Source organism: Hevea brasiliensis, chromosome 18, assembly GCF_030052815.1.
Source record: "Hevea brasiliensis isolate MT/VB/25A 57/8 chromosome 18, ASM3005281v1, whole genome shotgun sequence".
NCBI lineage: Eukaryota > Viridiplantae > Streptophyta > Magnoliopsida > Malpighiales > Euphorbiaceae > Hevea > Hevea brasiliensis.
Window position 1 is genome coordinate 363,018 of NC_079510.1, and position 25,991 is coordinate 389,008.

General features: G+C 33.1%; 1 non-coding gene and 1 pseudogene across 1 annotated transcript; one reads left to right on the forward strand and one right to left on the reverse strand.

The window, feature by feature from the left end:
- Positions 1-19,555: 19,555 nt before the first annotated feature.
- LOC131176069 (uncharacterized) overlaps positions 19,556-25,991 on the reverse strand; it is a 75,674-nt pseudogene continuing 69,238 nt past the window's right edge.
- LOC131176271 (small nucleolar RNA R71) lies at positions 24,754-24,859 on the forward strand. Its single transcript, XR_009146394.1, has one exon. It is a non-coding gene; the product is annotated as a small nucleolar RNA R71 (small nucleolar RNA).

The window sequence follows — 25,991 nt, forward strand, 5'->3', positions numbered from 1 at the left end:
TTTAATTAAGCTAACTTATTTATTTAAGGTATTTTTAGAGCTATAAAACAATTCTTATATATATAAGAATTGTTTTATAGCTCTAAATATATATATATATATAAAAGGTAGGAGAAAGGAGAGAGAGGAAATTTTTTATTTTAGTGCTTATAAACTGGGTACTTATAAATTAATTTGATAAATGTTTTACTATATTTCCCTAATTTAATTTTATAATTTCATCATGTATCCTTAATTGTATTTATTCTAATATTCACCTTAAAAAATTTACTTCTTTCAATAATTTAAATAAATTATTTACATTAATTTAATAAATTTAAAAATTATTTGTTAATTAATTTTAATAAAATATTTGTCTATAAAATATTAATTTATTAATTTTTTATTAAATTATATTGTAATATGATTGAAATATATTTTGATAATATTATAATAAAATATTGAAAAAATATAATTTATTATTTGAGAAAATAATTTAATATCTTTTTAGTTATTTTAATAATAAATATACTTATAGGCTGCTTTTTACTAAATGTGTCAATTGTTCATGAGTCACGCATAAACACTTTGATCAAACAGATAACTATATAAAATTTTAAATATTTATAAATTAATTTTCATAAGCTAAGCTAAATACCCTTAAAAATATCTCCAACGTCATATTTATTCAATAATATCAAATATTTCTTTATGTTATAATCTCGTGTGTTATGCATTTAATAATTCACTTTATCCTAAATTGAAAAAATATATATTAGATTGATACAATTAAAAGTTTATGATTAAATTGATAAAATTAAAAGATTTGACTAAAATTGATAATTGACAAAAATGTTTTGATTTTTTTAATCATTTAGCCAATCTAAAATCATTATATGAAAATATATCCAAAATTAGGGCCGGTTATGACCCACTTTTATTTGAAATCAGCTTGAAATTTGCAGTCAATATAAAAAGTTTATGATTAAATTGATAAAATTAAAAGATTTGACTAAAATTGATAATTGACACAAATGTTTTGATTTTTTTAATCATTTAGCCAATCTAAAATCATTATATGAAAATATCTCCAAAAATAGGGCCAGTTATGACTCACTTTTATTTGGAATCAGCTTGAAATTCGCAGTTAATATAAAAAGTTTATGATTAAATTAATAAAATTAAAAGATTTGACTAAAATTGATAATTGACACAAATGTTTTGATTTTTTTAATCATTTAGCCAATCTAAAATCATTATATGAAAATATCTCCAAAATTAGGGCCAGTCATGACCCACTTTTATTTGGAATCAGCTTGAAATTGGCAATCAATATAAAAAATTTATGATTAAATTGATAAAATTAAAAGATTTGACTAAAATTGATAATTGACACAAATGTTTTGATTTTTTTAATCATTTAGCCAATCTAAAATCATTATATGAAAATATCTCCAAAATTAGGGCCAGTCATGACCCACTTTTATTTGGAATCAGCTTGAAATTGGTAATCAATATAAAAAGTTTACGATTAAATTGATAAAATTAAAAAAATTCACTAAAATTGATAATTGACACAAATGTTTTGATTTTTTAAATCATTTAGCCAATCTAAAATCATTATATGAAAATATCTCTAAAATTAGGGCCAGTCATGACCCACTTTTGTTTGGAATCAGCTTGAAATTGGCAGTCAATATAAAAAGTTTGTGATTAAATTGATAAAATTAAAAGATTTGATTAAAATTGATAATTGACACAAATGTTTTAATTTTTTTAATCATTTAGCCAATCTAAAATCATTATATGAAAACATCTCTAAAATTAGGGCCGGTCATGACCCACTTTTGTTTGGAATCAGAATAAATTTTAACAATTATCCCTGAACTTATATGGTTGTAACACTACGGTTCATTAAATTTAAAATGTAACATAAAACCCCCTAAACTTTTAAATTTTACACAGTAAAATTCCTCTAACTTTTAATTATTGATTTTCCAGTTAGAAACTGACATGAATAGCTTCTATATGGTGCTTAGTCAACATTTCTTTCTTCTCTCCTTTGCAAAGTGTAAAATTATTCTCACTACACATGAAAAAGTTTTCTATCTATAGAGAGGAAAATGATTCAATTTACACATGGCTTGAGAGAAAAAAGAGAAATACTGATTAAGCTCAATGCTGAAACTGTTCATATTAGTGTCTAACTGAAAAACTGATAATTAAATATTAGAGGAATTTTATTGTACAAAATATGAAAGTTGATAGGGTTTTATGTTACATTTTTAAGTTGAGGGACTATAATATTATAACTAGATAAATTCAGGGACGGTTGTTAAAATTTATCCTTTGGATTCAGCTTGAAATTAGTAGTCAATATAAAAAGTTTATGATTAAATTGATAAAATTAAAAGATTTGACTAAAATTGATAATTGACACAAATGTTTTGATTTTTTTTTAATCATTTAGCCAATCTAAAATCATTATATGAAAATATCTCCAAAATTAGGGCTAGTCATGACCCACTTTTGTTTGGAATCAGCGTGAAATTGGTGGTCAATATAAAAGGTTTATGATTAAATTGATAAAATTAAAAGATTTGACTAAAATTGATAATTGACACAAATGTTTTGATTTTTTTAATCATTTAGCCAATCTAAAATCATTATATGAAAATATCTCCAAAATTAGGGCAGCCATGACCCACTTTTCTTTGAAATCAGCTTGAAATTGGTAATCAATATAAAAAGTTTATGATTAAATTGATAAAATTTAAAAAATTCACTAAAATTGATAATTGACACAAATGTTTTGATTTTTTTTTAATCATTTAGCCAATCTAAAATCATTATATGAAAATATCTCCAAAATTAGGGCTAGTCATGACCCACTTTTGTTTGGAATCAGGTTGAAATTGGCTGTAAATATAAAAAGTTTATGATTAAATTGATAAAATTAAAAGATTTGACTAAAATTGATAATTGACACAAATATTTTGATTTTTTTAATCATTTAGCCAATTTAAAATTATTATATAAAAATATCTCCAAAATTAAGGCCAGTCATGGCCCACTTTTATTTAGAATCAGCGTGAAATTAACAGTCAATATAAAAAGTTTATGATTAAATTGATAAATTAAAAGATTTGACTAAAATTGATAATCGATCAAAATATTTTGATTTTTTTTAATCATTTAGCCAATCTAAAATTATTATATGAAAATATTTCCAAAATTAGAGCCGGTCATGACCCATTTTTATTTGGAATCAGCTTGAAATTGGTAGTTCTGATTCACTAGGTGTATGAATTTGAATCAGTTCTCAAGATCCGCTTATGGTTCCTATTTTGATTCATATGCAACTTGATTTGATCTGATTTTAATTAAATCCAATGATCTAATTTTTTTTTTAAAATTTCAATTTTATAATATTAAAAAAATCCAATTTTGGATTGAAATCCAATAGGATAGTTCTAGTCCAATCAGTAACATAACTCAAGTCAACCATGATTTTGATTGATTTCGATTCGATTTTAATCTAGTTTAAATCAATTGGATTCTAATATAATCCCAGACATAAATATTCTTAATCATTTATATTATTTATTTTTATTGATTATAATATGAAATTAATTTTATAAAAAATATTTTATAAATTTAAATTTTAAAAAATCATATTATAATACTAATAAAACTCTAACACGTAGGGGCTAACATTTTAAATATTATGTGAAGGAAAGATTTCTTTTAATTTTTAATAATTATATTATAGTATTAATAAAATTCTAACACGATTTAATATATTAGAAATATTAAAATATTAAACATTAATGAGATTGATTAACTAACATATTAGGCTCGTTGTTAGCACCACGATTAATAGAGGAGGAAAAAAAAAAGCCAGAGAACAAATAAAGGGAGTAAAAATATCATCCAGACGAAGAGTAAAAATGATATTTTTTAGTGAAAAATTGTCTATCACTTTTAATAATTCCATTATAATATTGCTATTACTTAATATTAAAAATAAATTCTTATACCCTTTTTGAAATATAAAATTTTACAAGAATTTAATTTAATCGATTTATTTTTTATCAATTTTAATATTTGAAATAAATGAATTCAATTCATTTTAAAATAAAAAAAATTCTAAAAGAATATAAATAAGTATAATTGTTTAATTTTTTAATTTACTTAAATTATTTTTTTAGAAATGATTTAATTTCAAATGAAGCCGTAATGAGAAAATATCAACACGTCGAAAAGGGAGCAGGTAGACCCAAATAACTTATAGAGCTGGAAGCCAAATATTTTCAACCCATGTTATTGGTTTCTTGTCACTTGCAACTAAGCTTACGCTTAGTAGACTATAATGTAATTAAATTTTGTATTGAATTTTAATTAAAAATTTAATTACATTACATTATATTACAATCTACTAAACATAATCTAGCTAAATTCTTTGGCATTGAATTATTGAAATTTATGCGAACAAGAGGTGGAGAGACTTGATCGTATTCAATTACATTATTTTTGGTTGCTCAAACTAATAGCATTAAGAAAATTCACAAGCAAATAATTGAGTTTTTTAAGCAAAAAAATTCACCGACCACTGTAAAACCAAGAAATTGCAATTTTTAGCTTATGATTATTGATTTTCCTGTGGTATTAATTTGATAGCATATAATTATTTTCTTTTTACAAAAAAAAAAAAAAAAAAAAATCCTTTTTTATGTAGATGGAGAAAGATACTTGCAATACTAATTGAACTTATTGCTGGGTAAACATGGGTAAGGATAGCAACAGGTAAGGTTTTTGCGCATATCTGATCTGATCGAATCCTAATAAAATGAGTTTGAGTAATATGTAATTAGGTTTAAAATAGGTTTGAGTTTGGGGAATAATACTTGCCATAGGTTCATATCGAATTTGGGTTTTGCATGTTGGGTATCTGCTATCTGAACCCGTTTATATAAATAATTAAATATATATAAATTATATAATTTTTATAATGATATTTATAAATTTTTATATTTTTTATTTAAAAAATAAAATTTAAATATTTTATGGAATTATTAAGTTTTTAAAATATAAATTATTAATAAAAAATAAATATTCATGTAGTTTATTACTTAAAATATTTAAAATTAAACGGGTTCAGATATTTTTCATGTAATAATAATCGGGTTTAGAGCGGATTCGGATAGTTGAGAATATATTTTAATCAGGTTTGAGATGGGTTCGTGTTTTGGGAATATTAATCGGATTTGGATATGGCGATGTGATTTCAATCTAATTTTTGGAAAAGCACTTTTTTAAATACCGTTAAAAGGAAAATTTAATAAAGTTGTTTTGAAATTTTTGTAATTAAAATATTTTAAGATTTAAATTGAAACAAATTTTTAATGGTCTTTAAATAACATATTTAAGTTGTTATTTTTTTTTCAATAGTAGCTCAAATGGTAATACCAAATAAACAATTTATATATAATAAAATGGTGAAAATTAACTTTAAAATTAATTAAAAACTTCAAAGAAATAAATGATGATCGAAGTTCATAATATTTATTCTTGTTCATAAATACATCACACAATCATGCAATCTACATAGGGGATCCTAAATTATTAAGAGATACACCTCCTACACAGACTAAACTTGAAAGTGCGTATGTTTTGTTCGTCAAGTGGTCACCTTCCTTGGACGTCCCTTGGTTAAGACATTCAAAGGCACAAGCATTCTTACCGATAACCCAATCCTTTCTCTCATATCTAAGGTTTCAGGGGTTGAGTCCTTGTCAAGTTTCCAATCAAAACAATGAATTAAAAATGCCAAACGAAGCAGAACGATTCGCTGAGCCAATAACATACCTACACAAATTTGCCTCCCTGATCCAAATGGAATTAGCTCAAAATTTTACCCTTTGTAGTCAATGTTTGAATCAAGAAATCTCTCATGCTTGAAGACTAATGGATACGCCCAAGAATCTGGGTCTCTTCCTATGGCCCATGCATTCACAAAAACTTGTGTACCTTTTGGTATGTGGTAACCCATGAAATCTGTATCTTGTATTGTGTTTCTCGAAAAGAGTAAAGGAACTGGAGAATGTAATGTTGACCCCACAAGATCAAAGGAGCATAGATTTTGATGATACCAAAACTCAACTAGAATCAAACTAACATTGTTTTAAGTGTTGTGAAAAAGACTAAGGATTTCATGATGGATTCGTGCTCTTGAAGAAAGGATGACATTCTAAGGATAACACAGGACGAATCAAAGGAGATAAAAGAAGAAAAGATTACCTTCCAAGGCTGCATTGAAAATCAGAATTGAAGGTACATATAGTATTAGAGTTAGTTTTATCTTTTAGGATTACTTGTGAAAAGAATTGAGGAGTAAAAGTCAATTATGCTTATTTTCAATCCCTCAAAAGATTTTCTTTTAAATATCATTACTGGCCTAAAAGTATTTGACTATGATTTGGTGTAAAGTTTTATAGTTTTGAAAGTTATGCAGAAAAGTTTTCCTGGTATGCTAACTGGTTTGCTACTTATTTTAGTATGCTAACTGGTTTGCTATTTTCTCAAGTATGCTAACTGTTTCAACTCTGCACAACATCGCAGAAAACGACAAAATAACGACTATTTTCTTGAAATTCGTATCTGTAACGTTCAAATGAGTTCTGCAACGGTAAAAAATGTTCCAAAGCTATAAATACACCTTCCTTTGGCCATTTTGCACTTAATGAAAGTCTCTCCACGGTTCAAAATCATAAAAGTTTTCATTCAAAGTGCTCAAAGTGATTTATTGCTCATCATTGGCTTATTTACTCAACTCTTCTTTATAGATTCTGTTGTTTTGAGTGAGAGTGAGTTTTAAACACATTATTATCATTTGTGAGAGGTCATTCAAGCACCTATTGAAGCTTGGTTGTGAAAAGTGTTTGGGATAACACTTGGTAGAAGTGTGAAGCTACTTGTAAAAGCTTTGGTGAGAAGATTTGTAAAGGGCTTTTGTCTCTTGCCTTTAAAAGAGAAGAATAGTGAAGTGAAGACTCAAAGTGGGATCTTTGAGAGAGTGGATGTAGGCTAGTTGAAGCCGAACCACTATAAAAATTTCAGTGTTCATTTTCTCAACCCTTGCTCTTTACATTTATGCAATTTAACTTTATGATTGATATGCTTTTGCTGATATGAAAGTTGATATCATATGCTGTTGATCTTGCTGCTATATGAGAAAAACAGTTTACTGCTAAATCTGCTGATATCTGATATAATCTGCTTGTTGTTAAATCTGCTGTCAGTTAGTATATCTGGTATTCTGCTCTGGTTGCTGTGTTAAAAATCTATCCAGATTACTGATATATTTACTGAATGCTAATATAGTCTGTTATATCAGTATACTGATTGCATATAGCTTAACTTTGAATCAACTTGTTAATAGAGCTATATTGTTCATATTTCACATTAGTCAATTAAGTTGAACCTAGCTGCAATTTTCAAAGGTTTTGAGCAAGAACCGAAAATTGTTTTTAAAGTCTAATTCACCCCCCTCTTGGACATATTTTGGGACATCAATTTGGTATCAGAGCCTGGTTTCTCTTGCTTAAGGATTAAACCCCTTAGAGTGATCCATACACATGGCTAGTTCATCTAGAAATTCTGCTGGTATACCTGCCCCCTTAGCTGAAGGTTATTCCATCACTAGACCACCACTTTTTAATGGCACAAATTACTCCTTTTGGAAAACTAGAATGAGAAACTTTATACAATCTGTTGACATTGATGCTTGGAGAATAATTAAAGATGGTCCTTATATTCCTTATAAAACCAGTGAAGGAACTGTACAAATTCCTAAAGCTGAAGTTGAATTTGATGATAATGATTGGAAGAAAATTTCTACAAATGCCAAGGCTATTAATATTCTTCATTGTGCTCTTGATATTAATGAGTATAATCGTGTTTCAGGATGTTAAACTGCAAAAGAGATATGGGACAAACTAGAAGTCACATATGAAGGAACTGATGTGGTAAAAGAGTCAAAGGCAAACCTCCTCATCTGTGATTATGAATTATTTGAGATGAAACACAGTGAAACTATTCTTTGAGATGAGTACCAGATTTACAGACCTTGTAAATCTACTTAAAGCTCTTGGAAAGAGATTTGAAGAACAAGAACTTGTAAAGAAAATTTTGAGGTCTCTTCCAAAGACATGGGAAGCAAAAACTACTATTATTCAAGACACTAAGGATTTCAGAAAATACACCTATGATGAGCTAATTGGTTCTCTCATTGCACATGAGATGATTTATAAGAAAGACGAGAATGAAGGTGATCAAAAGAAAAAGAAAGGGATAGCTTTCATATCCGAAAAAGTAGATGAGAGCTAGTTCAAGTGATGATTCAAGTGCTTCAAGTGATGATGATGAAGATATGGCTATGATAATCAAAAGATTCAAAAGAGCATTTAGAAAAGGTGGAAGCAAATACAAGAAGTTCACAAAGAAATATGCTCCAAAGACTCCAAATCATTCAAGTGAAATAGTTTGTTATGAGTGTAACAAACCAGGCCACATTAAGCCAAAATGTCCTACTTTGAAGAAGAAAAATAAGTTTAGAAAGGACAAAAGCAAAAAGGCAATGGCGGCAACATGGAGTGATAGTGACTCTTCATCAAATGATGAAACAAGTGACAAAGAGGCTGCAAATACTTGCATGATGGCAATTGAAGAAAAAGGTGAAAGCTCACACATCGAAGATAGTGAAAATGAGGTAAATCTTGAACTTTCTAATGTTGATGAATTAGAACTTGCATTTGTGAAGACATATGATAAATATAGAACTTTTAAAAAGAAATGCAAAATTTTAGTTCATGAAAATTGTGCTTTAAGATCAGAAAATATTTCCTTGAGTATGGCTTCAAAGGAAAATGAATTTTACAAATCTCAAATGAAATTATTTAAGGAAGTTAGTGATGAGCTTCAAAGATCAAAAGAAGTGTGTGAACAACTTCTTGAGAAAAACATAATTCTTGAAGAAAAAGTTGAATCTTTGACAAGAGACTTAACTAAATTTACAAAAGGAAAAGAAACACTTGATATACTTCTTGGGAATCAAAGATCCACAAATGAAAAATCTGGAATTGGATATGATGGATTTATGAAGTATGGAAAATACAAACAATTTTTTGTTAAAGCTACATCTTTTTCTCAACCGAGTATTACATGCTTTTATTGCAATCACAATGGTCATATGATTAATGCTTGTCCTATTAGGAAAGGAACCTTTAAGGCAAAGAAAGTATGGGTGCCTAAAGGAACCCTACCTAATGTTACTAACATTCAAGGACCCAAAGTTGCTTGGGTTCCTAAGAACAGTTAACTGATTTTAGGTATGCCTAAGGAGTATGCTGGAAATAGAACATTGGTACATTGACAGTGGCTGCTCTAGGCACATGACAGGAAATAAAGGCAAGTTTTCCTCTCTTACTTTGAAAGAAGAAAGTTATGTCAAATTTAGTGATAAAAGTAAAGCTAAAATTATTGGATGTGGAACTATTGGTAAAAATCCTTGCATTGAGAATGTTGCATTAGTATAAGGATTAAAGTATAATCTTTTAAGTGTTAGTCAATTATGCGATAATGGTTTTAAAGTCATTTTTACTTCTTCACATTGTGAGATTCATGGAAATAATGTTATGTTTGCTGGTGCTAGAATAGATAATATTTACCTACTTGATTTAACAAATCTTGAAGAAAATTGTGAAACATGCTTTATGACTTCAGATGATAATGCATGGTTATGGCATAGAAAATTAGGACATGCTAGCATGAGTACACTTGCTAAACTTTCTAGAAGGAACCTTGTTAAAGGACTTCCAAAGCTAAGATTTGAAAAAGAATTTCAATGCAAAGCTTGTGCACTTGGTAAGCATACAAAATCATCTTTTAAATCAAAAAATGTTGTAACTACGTCTAGGCCATTGGAATTATTACATCTTGATCTTTTTGGTCCAATCACACCTAAAAGTCTAGGAGGAAAGGCATATGCATTTGTGATTGTTGATGATTTTTCAAGATTCACATGGACTTTCTTTCTTGCTCATAAAGATGAAACCTTTGATATATTTGAAGCTTTTTGCAAAAGAACTCAAAATGAAAAAGGATATTGCATTACATCTTTGAGGAGTGATCATGGAAAAGAATTTGAAAATAATTTGTTTGAAAATTTCTGCTCTCAAAATGGTATTCATCATACTTTTTCAGCTCCTAGAACTCCACAACAAAATGGAGTTGTTGAAAGGAAAAACAGATCTTTGCAAGAAATGGCAAGAACAATGCTGAATGAAAACAGTTTGCCAAAATACTTCTGGGCAGAAGAATACAAACATGCTACATTTTGAACAGAGTTTCCATTAGAGCTATTTTAAAGAAAACTCCTTATGAACTATGGAAAGGAAGAAAACCCAATATTGCATATTTTCATGTCTTTGGCTGCAAATGTTATATTTTGAATAACAAAGACAGCAATCTCAAGAAATTTGATGCTAAATCTTGTGAAGGAATATTTCTAGGCTATTCAACAAATAGCAAAGCATATAGGATTTTCAATAGAAAAACATTGACCATGGAAGAATCAATGCATATACTTTTTGATGATGCTAACACTTCCTTGCAAAGGAAAGATTCTTGTGATGATGAAATTGAGCAGATTCTAAATTCAAAGAATTCGAATAATGATGAGCTTGAATCAAAAGAACAAGTGGAGGATGATCAAAATGACAAAGAAGAAGAACTCCCTTGCTCCACAAATGTTGAATTCAAGATGACTCCCAACCAAATGTGGAAGAACTACAAATTGAGGAACCTCAACATCAAGATATTCCACAAGAATGGAGGTACCATAGAAATCATTCCAAAGATGACATTCTTGATAGTCCATCACAAAGAATGATGACAAGAGCTCAACTTAGAAGATATTTTGGTAATGTTGCTTTTGTTTCTCAATTTGAACCCAAAACATATGATGATGCTCAAAATGATGAAAATTGGCTTTTTGCTATGCAAGAGGAATTAAATCAATTTGAAAGAAACAAAGTGTGGACACTTGTTCCTAAACCTAAAAAGCACTCTGTTATTGGAACTAAATGGGTATTTAGGAATAAGATGGATGAAAAAGGACATGCAGTTAGAAATAAAGCTAGGCTAGTAGCTCAAGGATACAACCAAAAGGAAGGTATTGATTTTGATGAAACCTTTGCTCCGGTTGCTAGAATTGAAGCTATTAGAATGTTGTGTGCATTTGCATGTTTTAAGAATTTCATGCTTTATCAAATGGATGTTAAAAGTGCATTTTTAAATGGATACATTGATGAAGAAGTTTATGTAGCTCAACCTCCTGGTTTTGAAGACCCTCACTTTCCAAATCATGTTTACAAGCTTACTAAAGCTCTCTATGGTTTAAAGCAAGCTCCTAGAGCATGGTATGAGAGACTTAGTAAATTTTTGCTTCAAAATGATTTTAAAAGAGGAAAAGTAGATACTACTCTTTTCATTAAGAAAATAGGAAAAGACATGCTTATTGTGCAAATTTATGTAGATGATATTATTTTTGGTGCTACTAACCATTCTCTTTGTAAGAAATTTTCCAACATGATGAAAAGTGAATTTGAAATGAGTATGATGGGTGAACTTACCTTCTTTCTTGGATTGCAAATTAAGCAAATGAAAGATGGAATTTTTATAAATCAGTCCAAGTATATAAAGGATATGCTAAAGAAGTTCAAAATGGAGGATATGAAGAGTATTGGAACTCCCATGAGCTCAACAATTAAATTGGAGAAAGATGAAAAAGGTAAAGAGGTAGATAACAAATTTTATAGAGGTATGATTGGTTCTTTACTCTACTTGACAGCATCTAGACCAGATATTCATTTCAGTGTATGTTTATGTGCAAGATTTCAGTCATGTCTAAAAGAATCTCATCTTGTAGCAGTTAAGAGAATTTTTAAGTACCTCATTGGCACTCACAATATTGGCTTATGGTATCCAAAATGTGAATCATTTGATCTTATTGGTTATAGTGATTCAGATTTTGCTGGTAGTAGACTGGACAGAAAAAGCACTTCTGGAACTTGTCAATTTTTAGGTCATGCATTAGTTTCATGGCACAGTAAAAAGCAAACCTCTGTTGCACTTTCTACTGCAGAAGTTGAATATATTGCAGCTGGAAGTTGTGTTGCACAGATTTTGTGGATGAAACAACAGCTTGAAGACTTTGAAATTAAATTTGATCACATTCCCATAAGATGTGACAATACTAGTGCTATAAACCTATCAAAAAATCCTGTTCAACACTCTAGAAGCAAGCATATTGAAATTAGACATCATTTTATTAGGGATCATGTTCAAAATGGTGACATTTAAATCGAATTTGTCCCTTCTGAAAAACAGCCTGCTGACATTTTCACAAAGCCACTTAGTGAGGAAATTTTTTGCAAAATAAGAAGAGAACTTGGTATGATTGATGCTCTTGATTAATGATGCGTCCCAACCGCAAGTGCACGGGTCGTACAAGTAGTATAGAAAAATATCGATCCCACGAGGAGTTGTGTTAATGATTGAATTTTCGATATAAAAGTTGACTAAATTGAAGTATTTATGAGATTAAGTAATGAATTAATGGGTAATGGAGTATGAAATCTAAATGTGCATATTTAATATTCCATTCAACAATGTATTAATTAAACTAAAATTGCATCAAATAGAAATAAGCAAGTTCAAATATGGCAATATTTAAAATGGCAAATGATTAAATTTGATTAGAAATTAACAATGGTAAAAAGGTGATTCCGGAGTTCGGGATTTCATATTCGAGCTATTTTGGGATTTTAAATTGGTTGTCCAATCTTATGAAACTTATGAGTTTTAAGGAGATTAATCCTTAAATCCTTTGAATTCCCTTTCGAGTGAGACAAAGAGTGCCTTAATCAAACTAATCCTACTTTCGTGGACTTAGAATTAATTAAGACCCATTAAGTTCTTTAATTAATCTGTGAATCCTCTTAATCCTTAGCCTATTTCTAGGTCTAAGTTAATTAAGTCCAATTTCCTGATTATCTATCACAAGGTCTTCTCCTTTCGGTGCTTCAACCATGGATTAAGAACATTACTCAATGGGATCCTACATTAAGCATGTCATTAAGCATACAAGAAATGAATAAAACTCATTAAGACCACAAAATATGGATTACCCAATCAAAATCCACAAAATATCTCAAATATTACAACCCTTACTCCAGAATCAAAAGTAAACTACTCACTATCCATAATGCTTATAAGATATGATGAGTTTAAATGGAAATAAAGCTTTAATCTAAGCTAAGAAGTAAGTAATTAAACACTAGAAATGTAGAAAAGTGTAAAGAAAGAAAGAAATCTGCAAATCTTAGTTGAAAATGGTGTGGAAGGTGAAAATGACTCCTCAAATTCTGCTTAGCCTCCTCCTTTCTTTCTTTGCTCCTTGCCCCCCTTTTAAAATGAGAAAATGGGACTATTTATAGCATTTTTCTGACATGGAGCCCTAAAATAGTATGTTCTAGGAGGAATACATTAAGGGAATCTTCTGCCAGCTCATTAATGAACTCTTTATGGGACTGCATAAGTGGACTGCATAAGTTATCTGATCCCTTATGCGATTCTACTGTTCTGGGTCACTTATGCGAAGCTGCATGACTTGGTGCATAGGTTATGCACAAATTCGTGAATGTGCATAAGGGAGGTGAGAATGTGCATAAGCTATGCAGTCTCCTTATGCACATTTCGGCTGGTTCTGGAACAGTGATCTTCCTCCTTATGCAGAACTGCATAGCTTATGCGGCAAGTTATGCACAGTTTGGTCAATGCATATTTCAGCTTGAAAACTTGTTTTTGGCATCTTTTTGCTGTAGAAGACACTCCTCAATGGCAAAATTCTCTTTAGTCCTTCAAAAACACCATTTTTCCTACAAAACAAAGCAAAAATTACAAATTAATCCAAAGTTGACAATTATGGAAAACTAACTAAATAACTAATGAAATTAGCTAAAAATGACTAATAACCAAATAAAATGATTGTGAAATTAGACCTAAATGACTATGCAAAATATGTGCATCAAATACCCCCAAACTCAAGCTTTTGCTTGTCCTCAAGCAAACTTTAAAATGTGGTGCAAAGTTTTTAAGGGTGCCTTATCCAAAGAGTTATGAAAATCACTCATTAAGGTAACTTAACACACCTTTATCCATACCAACAATCCATATACCCATCCTTCAAAATGCAAAGAATTTAATGCTTATCCAAGCTTTCACCGCTTAGCCATCAAGTCAATTATCATTCAAATCCCCAAACCAACCAATCAAAAGAGAGAGTCATGCTCAAAAGGAATTCTAGAACAATCAATAGTCAAAGTGTCTCCATATGGAATGATGGAATTGAATGAATGAATGAATAATTTTCCAATCCTATAGGCAAATTCCCTACTCCTATCTCCACTAATGTAGCTAGTACTATCAAGAGATCAAAGGTCTTTTTAGGGATGTAGTGGGGCCATGGGGTTCAAAATGAGACTAAGAAGAAAGATAGGTAAAAAGGATTCAAAGCATGAGAATATTTTCAATTTTGAAACATAAGGTACACTTTATTATATATTTTTTTCTTTTTCTCTTTTTTTTTTATATGGGAGAGAAGAATACACAATGAGGATTGTCAAGTGCTAGCATAGTTTACAAAACACATAAAAATGGAGGGACATTTTGATACTTTAACTTGTATTTTGTATTTTCTTTTGATGATTGTCCCTAAAATTGCCACCCCCAAACTCATTTCTTTTGATACTTTGGGTGGATTTCTTTCATTTTGAATGGCAATAGTGAAAAGCACATATACTAGCACTTTTACAAGGTGACAAGTATTTCTTCTCCCTTTTATTGTATTTTTTTTTTTATTTTATTTTATGTACCTAATATTATGAATAATTATTCTCATGAAAAGGGTTGGAGTGTTTGGTTCATTGGCTAGGTAGTAATAAGGGTTTCAAGAAAAATTAGGGACAAAAAGGCTCAAAGGGGTTTGCAAGGATAAATTTTAATTGGGAAAAAGGGCCAAAGGTTTAAAATGAGAAGGTTTAAATCAAAGAATGCCTAATCATCTCTCTTTTCAAGTACAAGCTGGTATTTCGTCTTGAAAGGTTTAGAAAATTTGTTCTAGGATTGGTGAGACATCATTTGACTACCTTATATCCAATAACTCCCTCTAAACACTTCCATCTCCAAATGACTAGTTGGGTGGCTTTTTGGCTAAGAAGATATAGGCAAGGGATAGACACTTCAAAACCTTGCACCTTTTAGGAAACTTTCAATCCACAAACCCAACTAAAAGGTGAGTCAAATCACTCTCATAGGCACATTTTCAATACTCAAGGGATTTGGCAAAAGATTTTAATGCATGGTGTATGATTCCTAAAATGAGTAATGCATGAACTAAATGGAGGAAGCCTATTTGTATGCAATTTGTACAATTTCTAAGTGATGTATAATGTGTGTGTAAATGTGTAATGAATATATATGTATGGATGTATATGTAAAATATTTACAATATATGTAAATGAAATGGGATGAGATGCTCTTATACTCAAAATGTGAAAAATAAAGCTAAAAATCAAAATGTGCACCCCCAAACTCAAAATTAGACATTGTCCTCAATGTCTCAAACAGTAGATATCCGAAACTCAAAGCAAATAATATTGACCAGAATTGTAAAATTAAGAACAAAAGAGAGAGTTACCAGTATGAGAATTCAAGTTAAAGGGATGCATAAGAAGTCGCACGTGTTATGCAGAGTTAAGTCTTAGCCCGTAACATGTGCATAGGTAAGGTGCATAAGCCATGCGGTGCTGCATAAGAGGCAATAGATGTTGCATAGGCTATGCAGGACAGTTGCATAGGGGAAATACAACCTGTGTTCTTCAGAAGTAGCAGAAAGAGTTGCACAGGCTATGCAAAGGTTATGCATGAGGAAATTCATAGCTGTGCAGTGTATACAAAAACTGCTGCAGGGGAATTGGCAAGGGGAAATGTACAACCAGCAGTAGAAGTATGGAAATATAGACAGAGTATGGGCAAATATGTACAAAAAGGCAATAAGTGCAATAAAAATCAAAGAAGACGAATGTAATAGCTATTCAATAAAACTTCAAAAGAAACAGAATTTAAAAGAAACTAATTCAGAACAAATCAACAAAATCCAAAACAAACTATAAATGTTTGAACATATTTACAAAGAAAAGGTCCTACAAGATTGAACAAAAGTAAACTAAACACTAATCTATGTCTATTGTTTTTCCTTTGTCCAAGGATGTTGCTATAATGGTATCGCTACCGAAATGATGGTGCAGGAGGAGGTGATGGAGGTGGGGGTGGCATGCCCAGAAAGATCATGAGTTGTTTCACCATCTCCTTCAGTTCTTTCTGCTTGTCCCTGGTTTCCATGACAAGGTCAAATAGTTGATCATGACGATCCTTTAGTGTATCAAGACCACTGTCAAGCTTTCTATCCACAAAGTAGATATCATCACTAAGCCTGTCAAGGTAGGTGAATAAGGCTTTAGTGTTGAATGCAGGAGGTGCTGTGGATGAGGTAGGTTCAGCTGTAGGAGGTATGGGCTGAGCAGAGGTAGCTGGAATGTCCTGAGTAGGCTGAGGGGGTGGGGTAGGTGTAGTAGGGTGCTGTGGGACTGGTGTGAAAGGTTGGGTTTCTGGTTGTGCAATTGGTTCAGTTTCTGCTGCAGGGTGGCCAGTGTCAAAATATGATAAATGGAACCCTGTTTTGGTTAAGTGTGCAGTATCAAAATAGGAAGTGTCCTCAAGTGCTGGGATTGAGTGCTCTGCAGGATTAAAGCCAAAATGCTTGGCTATGACAGTAATAAGCCCACCCAAAACAATGTCACCAATGGATTTGGTGGCAATATGCAGCACATGTTCACAAAAGAAGTAACCAGGAGATACCTTAACTTTGTGAAATGCACACCATAACATAAATAGTTCAGATTTGCCCACAGCACCAGAACTAGTCCCTCTGCCCAATATGGTGCTAGCCATCAGCCTATGAATAAACCTAAGTGCAGGATCAAGGATTTGGGATGTTTTGGATCTACCAGCAGAGAAAGTTTGAGGTTGGTTTGTTATGATTCTCCAAAATTGGGCAGGATTCCAGATGCCCTTGTTGGCTACCTATACTCCAAAGGTGTGGTACTCTAAAGAACCCATCAATTGCAAAACCAAAAATGCCATGAAATTGGTCTAATGACAGCTCTCTATTTTGCCCCAAGCATCTAAATGTCATAATTGGCTTATGGTCTACATCATGCAAGTTGAGGGTAGCAGAGAATGAAGAAATAAACTCCAAAACTAGAATTGGATAAACTACCTCTTGCTTATGCACAAATTCTGTCCAACCCATACCGTCAAGAAATGCAACTACATTGTCAAATAAACCCAGAGATTGTAGAGCATCAGCAGATATATACCTAGTAGGTTGTACCCTTCTATCTTTGAGTCTTTTGAAAGCGGCTTTTTGAATTGTATCAGGGAGAGGCCAGGGTAGCTTTGATACAAATGGGGCTGCTGAAATTGTCTTTTTGCTGGAAGAAGGTGTAGAGGCTGGAGCCTTGGGCTTTTTAGGAGGTGGTTCCGAAAATGGGGTGGGTGGGTCTTTGCGTTTGGACAGAGGAGGAGCAGAGGACATGGGTCGCACGGATTTGGACCTAATTTTGCGTTTGTATGTGGTTGGTGGAGGTGGTGGTGGTGTCGTTTGTGGTGGAGGATTGGAAGGGGGGTGTATCGAAGACAATGGAGAGACTTCGAGAGGAGAGGCGGGGCGTGAATGTGGAGGGGAATCCATGGCCGATTGGAGAAGAGATAGGGGGAAATGAAAATGTAGGGGGATTTAGGGTTTTTGTGATGAGAGCGCTGGTGGAGAAGATGGGAGAGAGACGGCGAGAATGCCGGAAAGAATGAAGGTTGAAGGGCGGTCGTGGGGTTCAAGAGTCGGGAAGTGGAGGTGGTGGGAATGTTCTTTGCTGAAAATGAATTTGAATCGGGTTGTAGGAGACTGCATAAGGGGAAAATGATTTATGCATAACCTGTGCACTCTTTTGTACATGTTTCAAAAGGATTTAAATTTCAGAGAAATGCTTATGCACAAGTGCATAGGTTATGCACTGTCCTTATGCATGTTTCGGTGACCCTGAAATGGTGAGGAGCGAAGTCATGCGGGAGTGCATAAGTTATGCACTCCCCTTATGCATCTCTCGGCAAAAGTGGTTTTTCAGAAAATTGGGTCATGCAGATGTGCATAAGCTATGCACTCGCTTATGCACTCGCGCAATTTTTTTTTTGAATTTTGGTTGGTGGTCATGCAGATGTGCATAAGCTATGCCCTCTGCTTATGCACTCGCGCAGTTTTGAAATTCGTAATTTTGGTTATGCGTATGCATAGGCTATGCACATTGCTTATGCAGTGTCTCGCAACTTTTGGGATTTTCTCGATTTACGGTTATGCGTATGCATAGGTTATGCACATTGCTTATGCAGGTCTCGGCAAGGTTGTATTTTTGGAGTTCTTGGTTATGCGGAAGTGCATAACTTATGCACCTTCCTTATGCACCCCTCGGCAAGGTTGATTTTTCTGGGTTGTTGGTCATGCAGAAGTGCATAGGTTATGCACTCTGCTTATGCAACCTTCGGCAGAATTGGAGTTTTGGATTTTTGGTTATGCAGGAGTGCATAAGTCATGCACTCACCTTATGCAAACTTCGGCAGAGAGAGAAAATGAAGGATTTGAAGTTATGCAGAAGTGCATAAGTCATGCACTCACCTTATGCAAGTTTTAACAGATATGAAATTTGACAAAATGAGGTTATGCAGAGTTGCATAAGCTATGCACTCTCCTTATGCACTTGCAATAAAGGTGAAAAATGGCAAGAATTTTGGTTATGCAGGATTGCATAAGCTATGCAGTTGCTTATGCACAATTCAACAAGATCAAGAATGCAATAGAACATGAATTGCAAGTGTGAAAAATACCATGGAATGATGAAATATAATTCTATGAAGCACAAACCATGAGAAATTTTCACCAAAAACACATCAATATATTCAAAGTTCATCAAAAGTGCATCACACAAGCATGTAAAAATGGATCCTACATAAAAAAAAAACTTTGAGAACTATGCCATTTTAAGACAAATTCTGCAAATCAACATTTAGCAAATAAAACTCCATAAAAATCTACATGAAGTTGCATCTAACCACAATTGAGAAATGAACTCTCCAAGATTTGCCAAGAAAATGCAACATTTCTACCTTGAATCCTACAACCCCAAAGGAGCTCGAAACTGCAAAAATGACCAACTAACCACCATAATATCATTATAAGCACAAATATTAGAAAATTACCCACCCAACCTCACCAAAAACACAAGTGATCTGCTGCAGATTCTATTTTTCTGCTCTGCATAAACCAGATAGCAATTTCAGTAGTTCACCAACCTTTCTCCATTGATATACATCCAACCTCATCAAAAACATGAGCCATTTTGCTGCAGACACCCTTTTTGCTGCAGAATGTACATTTCCTCTGCATGAACTAGATTGCAGCTCCTGCACAGATTATGCAAAGAAAAGCTTATCGCTTCTTTTGAAGGACAAAATTTTTCAAGTTAAGAATTACTTCCCAACAACCACTCAAATTTTCTTCATTGAATTACATCTACAAGAGACAAAATTTAACAATGTCAAAAATTGAACTTGGGGAGATTTGAGATAAAAACAAAATTAATGAAAATGAAAGTAAATCAACAAAAGCAAAATAAAAGGACTTGGGATGCCTCCCAAGAGGGCTAATTTATAGTCCTTAGCTGGACTCTTCATGAATTTTACTGAAAAGAGGTGAGGGATTGGAGAGCTTGTAATGACTTGCTCCTAGTATTGGGTCTCCAGCTATGTAATGCTTCAATCTATGCCCATTGACCTTAAAATTCTGATTTTTCACTCCAAATTTCTATTGCTCCATAAGGGAAAACCTTAGAAACTCTATATGGACCAGTCCACCTTGACTTGAGTTTTCCAGGGAACAATTTCAATCTTGAGTTGAACAACAAAACTGAATCACCTTCTTTGAATTCCTTTTTCCTCAGATGCTTATCATGCCAAACTTTAGTTCTTTCTTTGTAAATACGGGCACTTTCATAAGCATCCATCCTCAATTCCTCAAGCTCATTAAGTTGTAACACCCTTTTCTCACCAAATTGCTTAAGATCAAAATTCAAGGTCCGAATGGCCCAATATGCTCTATGTTCTAGCTCCATTGTAAATGACAAGACTTACCATACACCAACCTAAAGGGAGTAGTTCCTATAGGGGTTTTGTAGGCAGTCCTATATGCCCATAAAGCATCATCTAGTTTGATAGACTAATCTTTCCGAGAATTATTCACTGTTTTCTCCAAAATATGCTTGAGTTCTCTGTTAGAAATTTCAACTTGTCCTGAAGTTTGAGGATGGTATGGGGTAGCTATCTTGTGCACTACACCATACTTCCTCATTAAGCTCTCAAATTGCTTATTACAAAAATGGGAACCCCCATCACTAATTATAGCCCTAGGAGCTCCAAATCTGCTCAAGACAAATTTCTTCAAGAATTTCACTACCACTCTAGCATCATTAGTTGGAGTTGCAATAGCTTCCACCCACTTTGACACATAGTCAACCCCAACTAAGATGTATCTATTACCATATGAAGGAGGGAATGGCCCCATAAAATCTATTCCCCAAACATCAAATAATTCCACTTCAAGAATATTATTTAGGGGCATTTGATCTCTTTTTGACAAATTTCCACTCCTTTGACATTTATCACAATTCAACACAAATTTCCTCACATCCTTAAAAAGATTTGGCCAAAAGAAACCAGCTTGCAAAATTTTACTGGCTGTCTTAGAGATGCCAAAATGACCTCCATAATCAGAAGCATGGCAATGATGCAAAATACTTTGTACCTCCTCTTCAGGAATACATCTTCTAATTAAACCATCACAACATCTCCTAAAGAGTAAAGGGTCATCCCATCTATAAAACTTCACCTCATGCAAGAACTTTTTCTTTTGTTGCCATGTCATACCTAGAGGTAAAACTCCACAAGATAGATAATTCACAAAGTCTGCATACCAAGGTAGTTTAGCAACAAGAGAGAAAAGTTGGTCATCCAAAAAGAACTCATCAATAGGGATTTCATCCAATTCTTCACCATCCAATTTCAACCTACTAAGATTATCAGCAACTACATTTTCAGCTCCCTTCTTATCTCTAATCTCCAAATCAAACTCTTGTAGCATCAGAATCCACCTAATGAGCCTAGGTTTAGCCTCCTTTTTATGGAGCAAATACCTGATGGCTGCATGATCTGAAAATATAACCACCTTTGAGTCAATAATGTAAGGTCTGAACTTTTCCAATGCAAAGACAATTGCCAAAAATTCCTTTTCAGTTGTTGCATAATTTGTTTGAGCCTCATCCAGTTGTTCTACTAGCATAATAAATAGCATAAGCCTTTTGTCCTTTCTTTGACCAAGAATGTACCCAGCCCATTGCATAGTTGCTAGCATCACACATAATTTCAAAAGGTAGGCTCCTATCTTGTGGTTGGATGTTTGGTGTAGTGATGATAGCTTGCTTCATCATGCAAAAGGCATCCAAACACTCTTGGTCAAATTCAAATGGTGTGTCATTACTTAACAAATTAGACAAAGGTTTAGCTATTTTAGAAAAATCCTTAATAAAGCGTCTGTAGAACCCGGCATGTCCTAGGAAACTTCGAATTCCCTTGACATTGGTAGGAGGAGCCATCTTCTCTATCACTTCAACTTTGGCTTTATCAACCTCTATTCCTCTGTTAGACACCAAATGTCCAAGCACTATCCCTTCCTGAACCATGAAATGACACTTTTCCCAGTTTAACACAAGGTCAGATTCGCACATCACGCAAAATTTTAGAAAGGTTAGCCAAGCATATATCAAATGAATATCCATAAATGTAAAAATCGCCCATAAAAACCTCCATTATGTCTTCAATGAAATCGAGAAGATTGCCATCATGCACCTCTGAAAAGTGGTCTGGTGCATTGCACAACCCAAATGGCATCCTTCTATAAGCAAAGGTTCCATATGGACAAGTAAAAGTGGTTCTCTTGATCATTTGGATGGATAGGGATTTGAAAAAAACCTGAATATCCATCTAAATAGCAAAAGTAAGAATGCCTAGCTAGTCTTTCCAACATTTGATCAATGAAGGGAAGTGGAAAATGATCTTTTCTAGTGGCAACATTTAATTTTCTCAGTAATCTATGCACATTCGCCAACTAGTCACCGCTCTAGTGGGAATTAATTCATTATTTTCATTTTTGACCACCGTCATTCCACCCTTTTTGGGACAACATGTACCGGGCTCACCTGGCATCATTCGAGATGGGATATATGATCCTCGCATCAAGCAACTTCAAAATTTCCTTTTAACAACTTCTTTCATATTTGGGTTCAACCTCCTCCGATGTTCAATAGATGGTTTACAATTCTCTTCCAAACTGATTCTATGCATGCAAAAGTGTGGGCTTATTCCCTTAATGTCATCTATGGTGTATCCCAAAACTTTCCTAAATTTTCTCAACACTCTTAACAACTTATCAGCTTCTAAAGTACTCAAGTTTGCATTTACAATTACTGGATAAGTGTTATTAGTGCCAAGAAATTCATACCTGAGCTGAGAAGGAAGTTGCTTAAGTTCTACCTTAGGTGCATCTTCTTCCTTGAATGATGATTGCTTAAATTCTGCTTTTTCCTTTTGTGTGAGTTGAAAACCGGAGCAGAAATGAATGGTGGACTTCCTCTAAGTGTTGAGTATATGCAGCTACATGAGGGTTGTCATAGTCTATGCCTCCTCCATGAACCAAACAATTTTCAAGTGGATCTTCTGGATATTTCTTTCTGAAGTGTTCTTCAACCAGCTCATCAATGATATCAACTCTCAAGCAAGTATCAGCTTCAGAATGATGCTTCTTCATAGAGTTATTAATATTGAAAATTAATTGCTCTTCACCAACCCTAAGAGTAAGCTTTTCTCCTTTCACATCAATCCAGGCTCTCAGTAGCTAGAAAGGGTCTCCCCAATATAATTGGAATATTAGAATCTTCCTCCATGTCCAAGATGACAAAGTCAACAGGTATATAGAACTTTCCAACCTTCAGGGGCACATTCTCCAAAATCCCTTCAGGATACTTGATTGTTCTGTCAGCTAACTGAAGAGAAATGTGGGTTGGCTTTAGATCTCCCATGTTGAGCTTCTCATAGATAGAAAGGGGCATAAGGCTAACACTAGCCCCTAAATCACATAGAGCTTTTGTAGAATAAGATTCTCCAATGTGGCATGGAATTGAAAAACTCCCTGGATCCTTTAGCTTTGGAGGAAGTTTCCTTTGGAGGATAGCACTACATTCTTCTGTCAAAGCTACAGTTTCATCATCTTCAAGTTTTCTCTTGTTTGAGAGAATTTCTTTCAAGAATTTTGCATAAGAGGGCATTTGTGAAAGAGCATCAACAAAAGGCACATTTATGTAAAGTTTCTTCAAAACCTCTAAGAACTTCCCAAATTGCCTATCAAGCTTGGCTTTGTGAAATCTTTGTGGAAAGGGAAGTTGTGGCTTGTAGGGCTCAGGAGGTATATACTTCTCTTCTTTTTCTTCAAATTTCTCCTTACATTTTTCTGCACTCTCTTGTTTTTCACTCTCATCAGTTCCTTTTTCATTTTCTCTCTTCTCACTGTTTTCACTCTTCTCATCATTTATAACTTTACCACTTCTTAAAGTAATAGCTTGACAATGCTCTCTTGGATTTTCTGGTTGACTTGGAAGCTTTCCAAAAGATTTGGCACTTGAGGAAGATGCTTGTTGTGCAATCTGGTTTTCCAGCATTCTGTTGTGTGTTTGCATTTGTTCCAGCCTTGCTTTCACCTCTCTCATCTCCTCATCATGCTTATTTTGGTTGGCAAGAATCTGTTGCAATAAAGCTTCAGTGGTGGAATTTCGTTCTTGCTGTTTTGGTGGAGGGTTCATATTTTTCTCACAAAATTGGGCAATGGTTGCCTATTTTGCTGATATGGAACTTGACTCATTGTTGTGGTTGAAAATTCGATTTTGAACTTGATTTTGCTGATTGCCCCATGAAAAGTTGGGATGATTCCTCCAATTTGGATTGTAAGTTTGAGAATAAGGATTCCCATTTGCTTGTTTCCATAATTACCAACATATGCTTGTTCTCCATAATCTACTCCATAGCTGGTAGTTTCCTCTGCATAAGCCACTTGTTGTGAACTTCCAGCTGATGATGTTGAACTAACCAACATACTCAAATCTTCCATCTTCTTAGCAAGGACATTTGTAAGTGCATCAAACTTTGCATTAATCATGTTGAATGGATCAAGATCATACATTCCAGCAGCTTGCCTTTTCTGAGTTGGAGCTGGTCCTCTTGGACTACTCCAAAGATGAGTATTCTTTGCAATTTTCTCTAATAACTCATAAGCTTCATCTTCATGCTTTATAATAAATTCTCCTCTGTTTGAGCATCAATAATTCCTCCGATTGCAGGAGTGACATTTGTGTAGAAATTCGATTTATCATCCATTTTGGAATGGCATGATGTGGGCATAATCTCTCTAATTCCTTCCATCTCATCCATGATTCATAGAGAGTTTCATCTTCTCTTGGTCCAAAGTCGCCATTTGATTCCTCACTCTTGAGTTTTTCCAGTGGAAAATATTGTGCAAGAAATGCATCGCTTAGTTGCTCCCAATTTGTAATGGAGTTGTGAGGTAAAGAATCAAGCCAATCCAATGCTCTATCTTTCAAAGAGAATGGGAATAGCTTCAATCTTGCTGCATCATCGACACTCCAGTTGTTTTTGCATGTCGCAAATCATAGCAAACTTCTTCGTGTGTGTGTGTGGATTTTCGTAGGATGTCCTCCAAATTGAGAGTTTTGGATCATTTGAAGAACTCCAAAATCCATTTTGTAACTCGTCGCATCAATCCTTGGTCTTGCTATGCTCTCTCTCAAGTCATCAAAACGAGGAAAAGCATGATCCATCATACTTCCCTAGGCACGCTTGCATTAACAACTTCTTCCCTTGGGCTTCATTTTCATTGTTTTGACCATTTCCAAGATTACCAACACCAATTCTAATTCTTTCATCACCATATCCGCTTCTAATTCAGTTTCTCTCAAGCTTCCTTCCTTCTTCTCGGTTTCTTTCTTGTTGGCCTTACAAAATTTCTCAATTTCAGGATTAAACAAGAAGGTTGTGTCACTTGAGCTTCTAGCTCTTCTCATAAAAGATTAAAGTACTAAAAAGAACAAACAAACACAAAATTAAAACATAAAAAATATAAAACTAAAAAAAACTAAAATAATCAAGAATTCAATCTTAAACAAACAACTCCCAAGAACCGCTAAAAACTTGATGCGTCCCAACCGCAAGTGCACGGGTCGCATAAGTAGTATAGAAAATATCGATCCCACGAGGAGTTGTGTTAATGATTGAATTTTCGATATAAAAGTTGACTAAATTGAAGTATTTATGAGATTAAGTAATGAATTAATGGGTAATGGAGTATGAAATCTAAATGTGCATATTTAATATTCCATTCAACAATGTATTAATTAAACTAAAATTGCATCAAATAGAAATAAGCAAGTTCAAATATGGCAATATTTAAAATGGCAAATGATTAAATTTGATTAGAAATTAACAATGGTAAAAAGGTGATTCCGGAGTTCGGGATTTCATATTCGAGCTATTTTGGGATTTTAAATTGGTTGTCCAATCTTATGAAACTTATGAGTTTTAAGGAGATTAATCCTTAAATCCTT